The sequence below is a fragment of the Lissotriton vulgaris genome, chromosome 2_1 (assembly GCF_964263255.1).
Source record: "Lissotriton vulgaris chromosome 2_1, aLisVul1.2, whole genome shotgun sequence".
NCBI classification, from domain to species: domain Eukaryota; kingdom Metazoa; phylum Chordata; class Amphibia; order Caudata; family Salamandridae; genus Lissotriton; species Lissotriton vulgaris.
Window position 1 is genome coordinate 1,102,844,334 of NC_141687.1, and position 14,165 is coordinate 1,102,858,498.

A 14,165-nucleotide genomic window follows, 5' to 3' on the forward strand; every position below is an offset into this window, starting at 1 on the left:
CTCTCTCGTCTCTCGGTGGATCAAATCTTACTCATGGGAGCAGCTGCCCACTTCTGTGTGCTGGGTGAATCCAGTGGTCGAAGTGGGCGGGATCTGTGGGGCACGACACGCCCATGCTTTTTTGATCGTAGGAAAACCGTTCCCCTACTTTTTGTGAAAAGAGAACCGTCCGGGGACGGTTAACTCTGTGACTTGAAATGCTACAGCAGAAGTGTAAGGCAGACTAGGTCGGATTGGTAAAGAGAGCATTCGGTCAGTGCAGAGGCCCTTTGGTTGAGGCCAGCTGTGGAAAACCGTTTTTTTCCACCTACTTTTTGGAATGTTAGAGACTGTTAGCGGCCCATTGTCACATTCAGAATGACAACCGACATATCGCAACAATCACATGTGGGGCGCTCCTCCCGCCCCGCGTGAGGGTGCAAGTGAGAGGTATTGCAACAGGAGACCAGCAGAGCCCTCACTGCCTTACGGCAGGGAGAGACAGGCGGGCAACTAGAGCCAAATTTCGAGGGGGGCTGAAAAATATTTTTTGGGGCGGGGGCTAATTCTTCGAACCATAGACAGAGTGGCTGTAAGAAGGGGTGAACACACAACAAAAGCCTCATTTACAAGTAAATGGTCTTTTAAGGACCTGTTAAGTACTCGGCTGCGGCTGCAATTAGATGCTTGCCAGCCCGCGAAGCTTTCTCCGCCCGGGCTAACACACACGACGGGGGGGTGGAAGGGCAAAAGCCCCGTGAGCCCAATGGGTGTTGCGCGCCTGGGGAGAGAGTCTAGGCGGAGCCAGGCTCGAGGAAAGTGAGTTCAGTATACGGGGACAGACCACTGCGTTGCTCGCCACTCTCTGGTGCTGATATTAATTTATTTAAAATAACAAGGTTCATTTTATACTCCTCCTTTTGTTTATTACTGCAGCCTTTCATTGTCAACAGAGATGCTTATTACCTAAGCCGTATCTAGACTGATTCTGCCACCACACTAACTTTTTCTTCCTTTTACTTTAGCCCAACTGTTGGAATGTTTTGCTAATAAATATGAACAGGGAATCGAGGATATTTCTGTTATATGAGACTGAATGTTTGTATAAAAAAAAACAGCAGCAGCGCCTTGATGCCCTTTGGGCTAAGTCAGTGCATTACAAGACCTCTATTCATTCATTCATTCATTCATTCAAGTGACTTTATAACTGAAAATGCTATTGTTGTCTTTGCCGATGCTGTGATGAGCTACTGCAGCGGGAAATCACCTTGCTGCTGCTCTCTTGGCTGAATTGCCAACAGATATGCTTCTCATGCAGAGGCACAGGTACCAAGAGTACAGCAGGTGCAATAGCATAAATGCTAGAGGGTAATGAGTTAATGACTCCCCAGATATGTCCCATTATGCTCGAGGTGAACGTGCTGCTGACTTAAAGGAGGTCTTTTTTGCAGCGGGTGCGCAGTGCACTGGGATTACAGGCAACTCTAGTAAGAACTCTAGTAACACTTTTGAGGCCAATGGGAAGTTGGGGATAGGGGCAATGCACCTGGGTGACACTTAGTCATATCCAGCACCAATAATGAGTTTAATGTGTGCTTACCTTCTTCTCTTCCTCTCTTTATTACAGGAACAGAGGCCAGAAGGAACACCCCCAATAACCAACTAACCTTTCTTTCTGCTTACAAAAACCCGGAGAGGACATATTCAAAGTCTGCTGTGTCACGTTTTTCGTACATTGAAATGAAGAAGAAAGAAAAGTTTATTGTTTCAGTTCATTAAAATCAGAACAATACATTTTGTAAAACCGGATGCTACGAGTAAAAACTGTTAATGTTTTCCCACTTTTTGTTTTTCTAAACCATAAAACTATCCAAGTCTGAAGCATTAATTGGTCCATGTAAAGTGTTCCTCCCAATGTTCTAGTATTATTCTGTATTGTGTTCGGGAGTACACTCTGTTTCTGAGTTGGCCGTCTTGTTTGCTTTCTGTGAGCAGGGCACAGGGTTCAATTTTAGTAATTGTGCATGAGCTAAGAGGAACTTTATTAGTTGACAATTCAATGGAGTGTCAGTTGGGTCTAAGGTCGCCATAATTGCCGATCTGCATTGTCTTATGCCTCTGGTGTTCATGGCTTTTTTAGAAAGGTGCCTCATGCTTGGGATAAGTTCGGACAAATACAGACAAGGTGGATGGAGTCCTCCTTACTGCTCCCACATAGTCTGAAGTCTTTGGGCACGTCATGGACCCAAGTTGGCTGGTCCATGATGGATGGGCCAATTACTGTCATTTTCTGTGGGCCGAAAACGTAATTGTTAAGTATGAAGCTGGGGTGAGCGATTTGTAATTGGATATTACCATCCAAGCATGTTTTCTCGTGCTAAAAGTGGTTTTGTCTGTTAGCAGCGAGTGGAACTTTGCTGATTTGTTTATAGTTTGCTTAAAAGCCGGGTAATACATGAATGTGGGGAGCGCAGAATCCACGCTCCACTCCCAGATGCACTGCATAATAGGATATTGAATCCAACCACCTTGTCATTGTTTCACATTATGCAAGAGTTCATCCTTTTCATCCGCGTTTTATCAGAAATTGTTTGCATTTTCAAATCCACATACGTAACAAAATGCACTTTGGGAACTTCTCGTATTTTAGTGTGCCCATCGAGGCCTCTTCCAAAATAAGATCAAAGTACAACAGATAGTTCGAGACAGCATTCCTTTTATTATAAACCCAATGCATTTCGGGCTGTAGCATCAGCCCTTCGTCAGGGGTCACTGCAAATTAATAAATTCAGAAAAAACCATCAGTACCTGATCACAGCGTTATTAACAATACTCATTATCATCTATATTTAGTCTTCATAAGATTCACTCTTGTACTGAAAACATCATTTAAAATCCATTGGGAAACTTTACACCACGTGATTATCCCCCCAGAAAAACAACTATGCTCCTTTCGTTCCAGTGTTATCACCCTCATTGCACATAGTACGCTTTATTAAACTCCTCTTTCACCGCTCAGTTGGATGTCTTTCTTAAACCGGCATCTATTCAACAAACCTAATCCAAACTTTAAACATGTGAGAGGACGAGCCCTCGTTATGCTTCCCTTCTCCTATGCTCACCTCTCCCTTCCAATCAAGACTGGGACACCCCCATTCTTCTACATACAGCATGAAATTCATCACCGTTTGAACCCGCGCCCTTATATTCGTGATAATTGCACTTTCACGCGTACCTGCTCGTTTCATTTTCTTCAAGCCGCTCGGCGTGCGCCCTAGCAGCCATAGAGTTTCCGCATGCCGGGCCCTGCATTTCCATCAATTTATAAAACGTATCTATTCTTCCCCCTTGTGTGCACTTAAGAAAAACACCTAAATATTTCAATCCTTTGATAAAAACTACAAATCCCAACGTACACTAATACATGCAATAAACAGCTGCAAATCAATAGCTCTTATTTCAAATATCCTGAATTTCCAACATAATGTTCTGTGTGTTTGCTCTCCCATCGTGTACACAATTGCTACCAAGAATTTGCCGAATGTAGGAAATTTTCATCTGCATCCATCTTCGTGTCAAAATGTCTTTCTTTCTCTTTTTGTATTCCGGGTGCAAGAACCAACAAAGGGCAAAAATATTTGAACATGAATGGGGTGGTTCTGCACACCTTGTTTCTCTACAGTTAATCAAAAAATTACTACTATCAACCTCCTTTTGAACTTGCGTGCAAAACTGGGTAGTGCTTTGCCCTAAATGCACTTAGCGTAATACATGAATGTGGGGAGCGCAGAATCCACGCTCCACTCCCAGATGCACTGCATAATAGGATATTGAATCCAACCAACTTGTCATTGTTTCACATTATGCAAGAGTTCATCCTTTTCATCCGCGTTTTATCAGAAATTGTTTGCATTTTCAAATCCACATACGTAACAAAATGCACTTTGGGAACTTCTCGTATTTTAGTGTGCCCATCGAGGCCTCTTCCAAAATAAGATCCAAGTACAACAGATAGTTCGAGACAGCATTCCTTTTATTATAAACCCAATGCATTTTGGGCTGTAGCATCAGCCCTTCGTCAGGGGTCACTGCAAATTAATAAATTCAGAAAAAACCATCAGTACCTGATCACAGCGTTAACAATACTCATTATCATCTATATTTAGTCTTCATAAGATTCACTCTTGTACTGAAAACATCATTTAAAATCCATTGGGAAACTTTACACCACGTGATTATCCCCCCAGAAAAACAACTATGCTCCTTTCGTTCCAGTGTTATCACCCTCATTGCACATAGTACGCTTTATTAAACTCCTCTTTCACCGCTCAGTTGGATGTCTTTCTTAAACCGGCATCTATTCAACAAACCTAATCCAAACTTTAAACATGTGAGAGGACGAGCCCTCGTTATGCTTCCCTTCTCCTATGCTCACCCCTCCCTTCCAATCAAGACTGGGACACCCCCATTCTTCTACATACAGCATGAAATTCATCACCGTTTGAACCCGCGCCCTTATATTCGTGATAATTGCACTTTCACGCGTACCTGCTCGTTTCATTTTCTTCAAGCCGCTCGGCGTGCGCCATAGCAGCCATAGAGTTTCCGCATGTCGGGCCCTGCATTTCCATCAATTTATAAAACGTATCTATTCTGCCCCCTTGTGTGCACTTAAGAAAAACACCTAAATATTTCAATCCTTTGATAAAAACTACAAATCCCAACGTACACTAATACATGCAATAAACAGCTGCAAATCAATAGCTCTTATTTCAAATATCCTGAATTTCCAACATAATGTTCTGTGTGTTTGCTCTCCCATCGTGTACACAATTGCTGCCAAGAACTTGCCGAATGTAGGAAATTTTCATCTGCAACCATCTTCGTGTCAAAATGTCTTTCTTTCTCTTTTTGTATTCCGGGTGCAAGAACCAACAAAGGGCAAAAATATTTGAACATGAATGGGGTGGTTCTGCACACCTTGTTTCTCTACAGTTAATCAAAAAATTACTACTATCAACCTCCTTTTGAACTTGCGTGCAAAACTGGGTAGTGCTTTGCCCTAAATGCACTTAGCGTAATACATGAATGTGGGGAGCGCAAGTTCAAAAGGAGGTTGATAGTAGTAATTTTTTGATTAACTGTAGAGAAACAAGGTGTGCAGAACCACCCCATTCATGTAAAAGCCGGGTAAGGCAGATTAGTTTCCCAGAGTTCTCTTGTACAAGTGTCTGTTAAGGACTTTTTTATGAATTGGTTGTATGGGGACTTAGCGTCATTTTTCTATTTCGTCCCACAAAGCCTTTGTCAGTTCCAAGGCTGCTATATTTTATTTCGAGCTATACCAATGCTTGATGGTTGCATACTTCCTTCCCAGCATTTCCTTTGTTACCCCAAATTCTAATCTGGTCTGGGCTGGTGAAGCTCCCTGATGAATTTGGAAGACTGTTTTGTAGATTGCCATCTGTACTTTGTTAAGCAGGGACGTGTCTTTCCCATGGAGAGCTATGCTGCCATATGATAGGGTAGGTAGCATTTTGGCTTTTGTTGTTGAAGAAGTAGGGGTCTAAATGAAGGCCCCTTAAGCTTTTTTGATAGGAACCTGAGGGTGAACGATATAGTGTTTGCTCTCTGGGAGATGTAGGCTTTTTGCTTCTGGTGGTTGTGCCGATTATCAAAGTAGAACCCCAAATACTTGTAATTAGGCACTGCTTCTATCTTTTTTGCCCTCCAATTGAATTTGTTGATTGACAGTGCGTCGTCTGGTGATAAGCATTGTTTTGCTTTTTGTGGTGTTTATCTCCAAGTTATTATTTGCTATAAATTCCGACATTCCCACAAGTGACCTTTGTAAGCCGATCTTGGTTAGACTCATCAATATAATGTTGCCCGCGTAGGATAAATGGGTTAGAGATAGAGTGCCTAATTTGGGTGGATGAGATATGATCTTGTGGAGTCTTGGCGCGAGGTTTGCCATGGAAAGATTGAAAAGATGAGGGGCTAGGACATAACCTTGTTTAAGCCCTTTGCTGGTTTTAATCTTTCTTGATAAACTTGCCCATCTCCCAATTTTACTTTCATCCATGTGTTGGAGTATAAGATCAGTATTCCTCTTAGTATTTTATCCGGGACATTCCAGTTACGCAGTTTTCCCTATAGAATATTGCGGTCTTCGCTGTCCAAGGCCGCCTTTAAGTCGATGAAGCAGAGATGCAGCTGCTGTTTCCTTTGGATGTATTTATCGGCTATCAGTGAGAGAGATAGAATGTTTGTTATTGTCCCACACCCTTTCCTGAAGCCTATTTGGTTAGACGGGATTTGTTTTATTCTGTCAGACCAGGTAGTCAGATCTTCCAGGAGTAGTGAGGCGTAGTACTTCGCGTCTACGTCCAAAAGTGCTATCAACCTGTAGCTTGCTGGAGATGTTTTGTCCCCACCTTTGAAGATCAGAGTTATTACTGAGCCTTGCCAGCTTGACGGAATTTGATTTTCTCTCTCTACCTCATCGAACAGTTTTTTTAGTCTCCTGCTCCAGAAGTACGGGTGAGATTTAAAAATTATTGGGGGAATGCCGTTTGGACCTGGGGCCCCGCTGCCATGGCTCTTTCTAAGTGTTCTTCTTATGTCTTCCTCACTGAAGCCTGGGTGTCTGAGTGTGTCTGCTATCTCATAGCTCTCAGTTGATTGTGCCTCTTCTAAGTAGTGCAGTGTAGGCCGTTGGCCCGTTCCTAGTTCTTGCACTGCCCTCCATTCTTCTCTCAAGTATGCTTCTTCTGTGTGGTGCATTGTGTGTCGTCCACAGGTTAGGGAGCTGTTTGTTGATTGTGGGGCCTTCTTGTTATTAATTTGTTTTTCCTCGCGTGCCTTAGGTGTCTCTTGCATACTCTGGCTCCATTCTAGATGTTTCATAGGTGCTGTGTCCGTGAATCTCTTTGTTATTAGTGCAGCCCAGTCGGCTTCTTGGACGCTTGATGTTATTGGGTTTGCAGGGTGGTTTAGCCTGTTTATTATTCTCCAAAATGTACTTGAGTTAGTGTTCTTTGCCGTGCAGTGTAGTTTTGCCCAAAAGTCGTTCTTCAGTGTTCTTTTGTGTTCCCACAATGCCTTTTTGTATTTTTTCTTGAGGTTCTGTCTTTGGTCCCAATCTGTGAGTGACGTAGTTGCTTTTTTTAGTGTTCTTGCGTTTTTCCTTATTTCTAGCTTGAGTTTAACCAGTTCGGTTGAGAGTGGCTTATTATGTTTTGGTGCATGAGCTTTTTTATGAGTAACGGACATAATTGTTGTTAGTTCGTCTATAAAACTGTCCCAGTTTTGAATCTGGTTATGTGCATTTGTTTGGCATTCTGTTTTTAGTCCCTGAACTTTTACTTGAAGGTCTTCAATGTTGTCTGTTGACCTTTTCAATCGTTTCAGGTTGGTTGAGAGCGAGCTGTTTTCAATTATCCTACTGTTTTGGGGTTTAATAGGCTTTAAGTTGAAATAGATGTGCTGGTGTGAATGATCACTTTTTGTCGTGAATTTAATTGAGAACTGCTGTAAGAAGGGCAGTAATGGAAGTGATACTGCTGGGAAGTCAAGCATAGATGTTGTCAACCCTTTAAAATGAGTGTACTTTGGAGGGTAGTTGCCTGGAGTTCTACCATTTAAGATCCGCAAGTCCAGGTAATCCAAGTTTGTTACCAGGTGTTGCCCTACTGGATCGAGGCGCTCTGTTTTGAACTGATATTGCGGTATCATGTTCAAGAATTCATTGTTTGCAGCTAGCTTTTCGTGGGAAACAGCCACTACAACGCGGCTGTTACCACGCATGCCATTACGTCGCATGCGTTACAACGCATGCGACGTAACAACGCATACTAATTACGACCCGGGTCTTTACATCGCATGCGCATTTAAAACGCATGTGATGTAATGGCGTCGGAGCACAGACGGCAATGCTGGGAACGGGATCGGAACACAAGAAACAGGAGCAGAGACGACCACGAGGAGAGAGAGGTAAGGGGGAGAGGTAAGGGGGATTAGGGTTTAGGGTAGTCTCAGGTGGTAGTAGTGTAGGCTTTAGGGCTTAGGGTAGTCTCAGGGGGTTGTAGTGTAATCTAGTGCTTTAGGATATAGGGCTTAGGGTAGTGTCAGGGGGTTGTAGTGTATGCTATTGTTTTAGGATTTGGGGTATAGGGTTGTCTCAGGGGGTTGTAGTGTAATTTCATGTTTTAGGCTTTAGGGCTTAGGGTAGTGTCAGGGGGTTGTAGTGTATGCAAGTATTTGAGGCTTTAGGGCTTAGGGCTTCGTGTAGTGTCTGGGGGTTGTAGTATATGATAGTGTTTTAGGATTTAGGGTAGTCTCAGGGGGTTGTAGTGTAATCTAGTGTTTAAGGCTTTAGGGCTTAGGGTAGTGTCAAGGGGTTGTAATGTACGGTATTGGTTTAGGGTTGTGTAAGCAGGTCCGGTATGGTAGTGTTTCATGTAAAGGGGACAGACTGTGCGTAGGGGTAGGGTCGTGTTTTGAGTGCTTTACTGTTTTTTTACTGTAGGGTATTACTGTGGACTGTGTGTTATGCAGGGTAGTGTGTTAGTGTTTGGGGGATATTTTGCGTTTTAAATACATGCTGGAAACTTGGGTCCGTTGCAAAGGCATTTAGTATGCATTTCAAAGGAAATGCGTACTAATGCCATGCGATGTGAAGACATGCGTTGTGACGGTACATGCAAACTAAAAACCGCGTTGTAAAAGCAGGCGTTGTTTTAGTTTGCGATATATCGTCATACATCCGCTTTTCGTCCTCTTCTGGAGTATAGATTAAATTTGAGTTAAAATCACCTGTTAAGATGATGTTCCAGGAAGGGTTGATGTTTCGTATGGCGTTGATTGTAGTTGTTAGCTGGTTTATCTGGGCTTGCTTCTCTTTCACGTAAGGGTGTACATAAGTGTTCACTAGTAATATGGGGGCCCTCTGCCCGGAAGAGACAGTTTTATTAGTTGCACGTTTGGCCCCTGTGGGCCTATTTGCTCAGATCAGATGTTGATGTCTGTCGCAATGTAAACTGATAGCCCCCCTTTTGGGCGGCCATACTTGCTGTTTTTTCTGCTACAGCTTGCCAGTATCCACAACAATGGTACTTGTTTTGTCAGACTTCAAAGGATAAAAGGCTGAGTTGGCCCCGCCATTATCCAAACTGTGCCCTGAAGTGTGTACATGAGCTTCTGCAACTGGAATTTAAATAATTAAGTGATTTTACAGACTTGTAAAATACTGTAATCCACCTGTTCTGGTCACCTGCTTTACTCACAGGGGGAAAATAGGAAGGGCAGTGATCCGCAGTGTGAACAAGAACTTCAGAAACTTAAGAGTGAGAGGTCTTAGGAGATTGGGGTTAAGAATGGTGAGCAAGAGTCTCTTGAAAGTGAGGTTAGCAAGAGCCTTTGCAAAACAAGATTGAGGCTGGACACGTAGATATCTGAATGTAAGCTGGAGCCTCAATGAACTAAATTGAGCAGGCCATTTGTTGGGAACCGAAGAGTGAGAGGGAGCCTGCAGGGCTTAGGTTTCTGCAGGAGCTTTGGCGATGTAGCTGTAAGTGGGAACCTCAGGACCATAGTTTGCACAGAGCATCAGTTGAGCTGAGAGAGAACAGACAGCTCAGAGAATTTCATGGAGAGCCAGGTCTTCACTGACATGGGAGTCAGCAGGAGATTCTGGTAAGAGTGTGGAAGAGATAGAGGGCCTAAGGGTGAATGGGGATATAAGTGAATCTGGGAGTGAACAGGATTGCAAGGGAAACTGAAAGTGGCATTCTAGTTTGAGCAGGAGCCTGAGGGATGTGAGGCTGAGCGGGAGCATCAGGGGACAAGGCGGTTGAAATGAGCTTAAGGTTCCTGATGGTGAATTGGCAGTCTTTGGACCAACTGTTGAAGAACAAAAGCCCCACTGTCTTCGAATGAGCAGGGCATAAGGTCCTTGTGAGTGAATAGAAACCAGATCTAAGGTGACCTGTTGGCCAGTGGAACATGAGGATCCATACAGACAAGTAGGAGTTTTATTACCTAATGGCCAGGAAGGAGTCATGGATCTGAGGAGGAAGAAGGGGGACACATTGATGAAGATAGATTCATGGACATAAAGATGAATGCCAAGAGACGAGTGGATGAGATGCAGTGAATAATGACGTTTTCAGTCCCGACCGATGTTACTGGCCCTAGAAACTATGAAAACGTTGTCTATCATAAAGTTTTTCGAAAGTTAGCCCCATGATACTAAACATGCAATACTTCACAAAAGGTCGTAATCCACAAATGTGGGCCAATTTCCTTTTTTGGGTGGCTAGGCCAATTTTTGGTCCAAATCCTACTCTGAAAGCAGGGAGTCTCCTGTGCTGAGGAACCTAGGGAGGGGCAGAGAGCTAAACAAGCCTTCTTGTAAGAGTGTCTGCTGCTTCAAAGAAATGTAAATGTGCACAACTGGTTAGCCTGCCCATGTAACTGCTGCTTGGAAGCCGGAAGTGGCTTTAATTAATGGAATCACTTGACGCTTCCCGATGACAGATGTATTCTTTTTGAGTGGTATTGCAAGGGAGTTACCAGCTGAGCTGTGAAGTGTGTGCTTTTAAAGCATAGTTATACAAATAATTGCACTGCCTGCAGTCTGGTTATTATTAAAATCTATATTTTGGAAGCACTTATCTTAAACTTTTTTGCACATTTCGTAGCAGCCTACCTTATACTGTGTGTAATGCAACGTTAAAATAATGACTTACATATTCACAGTGTTTCTTTCACAGACTGGCACCTCTTAGCACTAAGCATACACAAGTTACTATTCTCAACCAGAGTTCAATATTGTGGCTTTCTGGTTACAGACACAGACCGCTGGAGCCCCACTGCAAAGTGCATGGAACCCCCTCACACTCCGGACCCAGTCAGTAGCACTCAGGCCAGGGTCTGCTGTCAGTGTACAGTGATGGAGGGTGCCCCTTGGAGCTCAGGGACTCCCCTTGCAGTTCAGGGGCTAGTGTTACTTCTCTGACCTCTACAGTGCATTAACTAGTAAAGATTTCAGAATGTACGATAGTGCATTTCCCACGTATTAACTTAACTTATATTTATTTTTCATTAAATCTCTGTGTTATTTTGTATGTAGTTACCTGAAGGTGAAAGACCAAAAAAGTTATTGAATGTTTTGTTTTTAGCCACACCTTTGACCCTGCCCCATGCTCACTCTCTCTGCCCCAATTGTGCACAGCATCACAATTTCCTTTTTTTTTTTAATGCAATTCGACCACTGGATGAATCACAAGTGCAGACTAATGTCTGCACAAAACACTAAAAAGCCGAGTAGTTGGCGAAAGCTGCACCGTAGAAATACCAGTGACATAAAAACTTAGAGATTTATCAGGGTGCAGCCAAAAAGAACAAAATCCTGTTCCTGGAGTCCTGAAGCCAAACAGATGATTTTTACATGCCTGTACTCTCTGCATAACTGGCGTAGAATTTTACTAAAACCCTTAGCTAGATGTGCAAGTTATCAGATAGTTGAGTATAACATTACAAACAACATCATGGCTGCATCTGAAAAGTCACTGACGTTGTAAGCATGCAGAAATAAAAACACATGCATTGAGATCAGAAAATAAAGAAATAGCAGACAAAATTAGCTTTCAAACATTCCTCAAAACCCACAATTGCTTGGCAAATAAAATACAGACCAAAACAACATATTACAGGGCGTGTGTACATTGTATGTACCTGAAAATATCGATGTCTGTTATTAATTAACTTGTATTAAAAAGACTTTAACTTGTACTAAAAAAAACACCACGCCAGAATTAATATTTTCACAAAATCTGACCATTCACCATACTACATATATGTTATCTCCATTTCAAAACCTGCATATAGTAGTGCTTAATTTGAGCCGGTGGTTTCCGGTGCGCAGCATCCACACTTAATATTCAACACCGGCGCTTATAGCTCTGACACAAAGGTCATGGTCACCGTTTAAGGACACATTCATTTTTTGTAGGCACAGGGAAATTAAGTGATTTACCGAGAATCACAGCATGTTGAACCGACGTAGAGAGTGGAACCTGGTTCCCCAGCTCCAAGTCGGCAGCTCTGAACATTATGCCACATCCTCGCCCTCCTTCTAGGGTTTCATGGTTAGTAGTTAGTTCTGTAATAGGCAGCGCTAATAGGAGCAATGGTCTGGGTCAAGCTGACCCCTGACTAGAGTCCCAGCACTTATTTTTTCACAAATTAACCACTTGCATATAGTACAATGCAGGTTGAGTGACTGAAGTTGAATGAACTTTAATGATACAGGCACCTGATTAGTTATTACTACTGTGCCAAGTATGCACTGTTACTTATTCCGTGGGCTGTCTCAGTGGCTCTGAAGTTGATGTAAGGTAGAAATACTGTCAGTAACTTCAAGCTAAATCGAAATATTTAGAGAAGGCACGCCACACTAGAAGATAATACCAGAATATTTACAGTAAAATTGCTTCCGCGACCAAATAAAGACAGACCACTAACTTTTCGAGCAAAAACGCTGACTGTGTGCTTTTGTGCTTGGTGTAGCCTATGCTCCAGAATGTTACCCGAAAGAAGAATATAGCAAAAAAAACTCTCTCAGACAGTTTATATAATGCCTATTTCAAAGTTTACATTGATTTAAGGCTGAAAAGGAAAGATGACGAGTAAAATAAAGTGCCACAATAATGCCGCTAAACTTCATTTTTTTTTTATGCTAAATTTCCATTTTTGTGCCGCTAGATTTGCAAATCTATGCCGCAATATCCTGGGGGTCTGGCTGACGCTATCCAAGGTCCCCAGGTGTACATGTATGGATTGTGCCCTACGTTGAGGAGGAGAGAGCCCAAGATGAGTGGTTCCTGCATGGGAACCTCTATGACAACAGCAGTCTACAGCACACGCATATTGAAATGCTTTTGTTACATTAACACGGGAGTGTCCTGGTAATTTCTAAATATACTTCATCACGGCCGAAAGCCAATATGAAAGCATGGAAGCCAATTAGATTGCTCAACCCATTTTTATAGTTCCTGGAGCAAAAATTGTGCAGTACAAAAACCTCAATTAAGTGTCATTGAATAGACAATTGCTCTACGTAAACAATGCTGGCTGCATTTACAGTGAACATGATACACTGACATCTCTTTGTTCCCTTATGGCAATTTTGTCACAACATTGTAGAATAGGTGGAGAAAAGTTCATGTTAAGAAAGTATCACTTTTGACGAATGGCAAGGCAGCAATATAATCCAGTCTAATATGTTGAAACAAGTGTTCAAAAAATAACTTTTTTTAATCTGAATGAATCTTTACCTTATTATTTAGGACCGTTGCTGCATCATTTACATGCCGACACTTTCTGCGGTTCGACTTCTGCTTGGACTTTTAGAGCAAAGCCAAGGCTCGGGTCAGCTCAGCCTATGAATTTCCAGGTTTGCTCAGCTCTAGGCACCACTCGATGTGAAAGAGAGGCAAGTATAAAAGCCATGTTTGGAAGGAGCAACTCCAAACCTGGTTGAATACTGCAGACTGTCGAAAAAGGACACGTTCTTCTGATAAGTTTTATTATCAAGAAGTCTTCGAAAATGCAGTATCTCCTTGCAACCCAGTGTCAGTTTAGGACAGTGCACTATCTTTTTTTTTGGGAGGTGGGAGTTGAAGAAATTAGATAATTAAGATGCCAAGAGCTAAAAACCTTAAAACGCCTGGGTGGATATCTGCGTCATTCACTAACAGTTCTGGCAGTCTCCCCGGATTTACCACAGTGTGATCCTGGGCAAACTGATTCATCCTTCTCCATCTTGTTTCCTTACTCTGAGAAACTGGTCAACCTAAGAACCCTTTGAAACTTGCTTAATGTCACTGCTAAGCGATATACAGATGGGCATCTGAAAAGAGCAACACCCATCACCCAGGGAGGCCCTTATCAGTTGTGATTTCACCATAAAATAAAACTGACTTTTTGTTTGAAGGGTAGGTCCCACCACTATTTTAAAAGCTAAGCTGCTAGAGCTGTCAGAAGGTACTTAATATAAAGCAGACAATATATGCCTTTTTAGGTCTCGCCTGAGCCAGCGCATGTGTTGCTCTTCGAGACAGTTAGTAAGTGCATTTTCAAAGTGCTACACACAAGCATTTGCTGGCCTCAAGGTTGCGTGC